Source organism: Curcuma longa, unplaced genomic scaffold, assembly GCF_044706935.1.
Source record: "Curcuma longa cultivar G26 ecotype Majalengka, Jawa Barat unplaced genomic scaffold, ITB_CL_G26_1.1 contig_27598, whole genome shotgun sequence".
Lineage (NCBI taxonomy): Eukaryota > Viridiplantae > Streptophyta > Magnoliopsida > Zingiberales > Zingiberaceae > Curcuma > Curcuma longa.
Genome location: NW_027433462.1, coordinates 1 through 3,022, shown reverse-complemented (window position 1 = coordinate 3,022; position 3,022 = coordinate 1). Strand labels below are relative to the sequence as shown.

The 3,022-nt window shown below is 36.8% G+C and overlaps 1 pseudogene; it reads left to right on the top strand.

Moving 5' to 3' along the window:
• Positions 1-322: 322 nt before the first annotated feature.
• LOC141819060 (myb-related protein Hv33-like) lies at positions 323-1,275 on the top strand (annotated as a pseudogene).
• The last annotated feature ends 1,747 nt before the right edge of the window (positions 1,276-3,022 follow it).

The window sequence follows — 3,022 nt, the reverse complement described above, 5'->3', positions numbered from 1 at the left end:
TTTGAACAATTAAGGTAGAGTTTTTTTTATTCCTTATATTTAGATAACATGTCTCAGGCTAAAGAAGATTCACATAATTTACCTCTAGTGAAAATGTCAATTTCCCAACCACCCAAAGAAGCTTTTCACCTTTCCCTCCACTACAGTTTGTTGCCAGTTTTTATTTTTATTTTTATTTTTTTAAAAAAATAGTTAAATGTGTCCCTACCACAGGGACAGTACTTAAATCCCAATCCATTACATTGGAAGGTCATCAAAGATTTGCTTAATCACCAGTTGATTGCTTCACCTTCGTCTACTTCTTCGTCCAAACTATCCCCAAATGGGACGGCATTCTCTCTCTCTCAAGCAGAAGCTGAGGAAAGGATTGTGGTCTCCAGAAGAGGATGAGAAGCTCTACAACCACATTATTAAATATGGAGTAGGCTGCTGGAGCAGTGTGCCAAAATTAGCAGGAATTCTTCCAACTCTTCCTCCTTTTTTTCCCTCTTCTTCAATCTGAACCGATCGATTTTTCATGCAGGATTGCAACGGTGCGGCAAGAGTTGTAGGCTCAGATGGATCAACTACCTGCGTCCGGACGTCAAAAGAGGGAATTTCTCTCGACAAGAAGAGGATTTGATCATAAGACTGCATGAAATTATGGGCAACAGGTAGAGTTCCTCCGAGCAACGGAAACCTGTAGTTCTAGTGTAAAGATGTCTCATGTTAAATATGAGTGCAGATGGTCGCGAATTGCGTTGCAGTTGCCGGGAAGAACTGATAACGAGATCAAGAACTACTGGAACTCGCGTCTAAGGAAGAAGCTCCTACAGAGGAGAATTGATCAGAGCACCCACAAGGCACTGACTGAAATAGGAGTGCGAGAAGAGGTCATGGATGCTCTTTGCTCAAATGTTAAAAGTTCTTCCGTTGAGGAATCACCATTGATGTCGTCCATAGACCCATTCCCATTGCTTGAATTTACCACACGATCGTATTCGATGGAGACTTTTAATGTGAATATTGACAGCCAACTACAGCAGAACATTGAGCTTTTAGGAGGTGTCTTGGATATCTCAGATAAATTAGGTCATGGAAACAGTTCAAGCAATCAAAGTTCTGATAGGAACTGCAACTTTAAACTAGAAGAGATGATTGGGGTAGATGAAGCAGCCACTCATTCGAGGATTAATGACGCGGAAACTAATGAACACAAGTGTAATATCTGGCAGGAGACCTTTAATCTGGATTTCTTCTAGTTTATTCAATCTTTGTTCCTGTGTTCATTCACTTGGAAAGCTTGGAAAGATGCTTTGGAATGTTCTTTAGGATTGTATCTATTCAATATTTTCTTATGTTTTATTTCTTTTTCTCTTTCGTTATAAAGCCAATGCTTATGAAGAAATGGGTTATGCTAAATTGTCATGAACTAATTCATCAACATGCTTCTCCAATTGCTTTGCTTACAGCTGTGCTAGAACTAATCATTTTTTCCCCCATGACAAGGTTTTATTAAAGCTAATTTCAGCTGATGTGAGTCAATTGGTGTTAGAGAAAGGAAAAGATTCGAGAAACATCAAAATGAGGATGATACTATTGAAGTAGGGCCAGGTTTGTTACGATGTGCAGGGTTTTGAATGTGGGGCATATGTCCAAAGTGTTCAGCATACATGATTAGAGTAGATGATCTGTTGCTAAGCAGCATGTGAGGTGTCTACCATAAAAAATAAAAACGAGAGGGTTCTGTTCAAAGATCAATAATTAGATATCATGTAAAAGATTGAACAGAACGTGCTAATGACGATGATATCTCCATTAACCACGAATGCTGAAAGGAATCACGAACTCAGTCTGTCTTTTAATACAAGATAAGATCAACTTAGTAGAGTTGAATCTATCTATATAAGATCTCATTGAGTCTAGATCTTGTCTAATAAGATAAACATTTTAATCCACAACTTCAACTCAAAATGCAACTTGATCGTTGATCACCCTTCTAAACAAATATTGATAAGCTAAAATCTTAGTCGTCAAAGGATAACCATTACTATAGAAATAAGAATAATAAGTAATTAGTTAACAAAACTGAGGGCTTCATTAATAAATAAATTTAAAAGCAACTCTAATATGCTCCATACCACGCCTAGGTGGCCTTATTCCATGTTAGTATCATTGCATACATGGTCCCTGACCATTACTCTCGAAATTAATGGTCCATAATAGTTGAGCAGTTGTTAATGGATGATGCCAAGATTAATAGGTCATTTAAGCATATGGGTCGTTGAAACAATGAAATGACCCATATTTTACCAAAGACATTGGTCATGATCTCCACAGGTTTTGTTTTCCTATCCCACTATAAATACTCAAGTATATTCACCATTGATAGCTTTGGAATCCATTCTTTTCACAATCTTTATTAATGAAATCCATTTCTGACTTTATGGTTGTTAACCATTTATTCCTTTCTGAATTTTTCAGAACTTTTTCATAATCAGTAGTTTACTCATACTCGATGAGTAACACGTTATCTGATTCACTTATGAGAAATTCATATTTCTTTAGAATATTACGTGTCTTACTAGATCTACGAACAGGTTGTGTCTCCAAAGGTTCAGTCAATGGCTCATCACTATGAGTAATCGATTGTGATTCTTGACTAGGTGTCTTGTTAATGTCTATTTGAATCTCTTGAACTTCACAAAGTTCTAACTCTGTTCCTACTGTTTTCTGTAAGAGATTACTGTTTTCTGCAAAAGAATCTCTTCCAGAAATACGATATGTCACGAAACAAACGTTTTTGTTTCACGTGAGAAAAAAATTGATAACCCCTCATTTCCTTAGGGTATCCAATAGACATTTATCAGATTTAGCTATCAGCTGATCTAATACAGTCCTCTTCACGTAAGCAGGATAACCTCATATCTTTAAGTAAGATAAGCAAGGTTTTACTATTCTATATCTCGTATGGAATAGCAGAGACCACCTTAGTCGAGACTCTGTTTAACAAGTAAACAGTTGTCTCAAGTGCGTTGGCTAA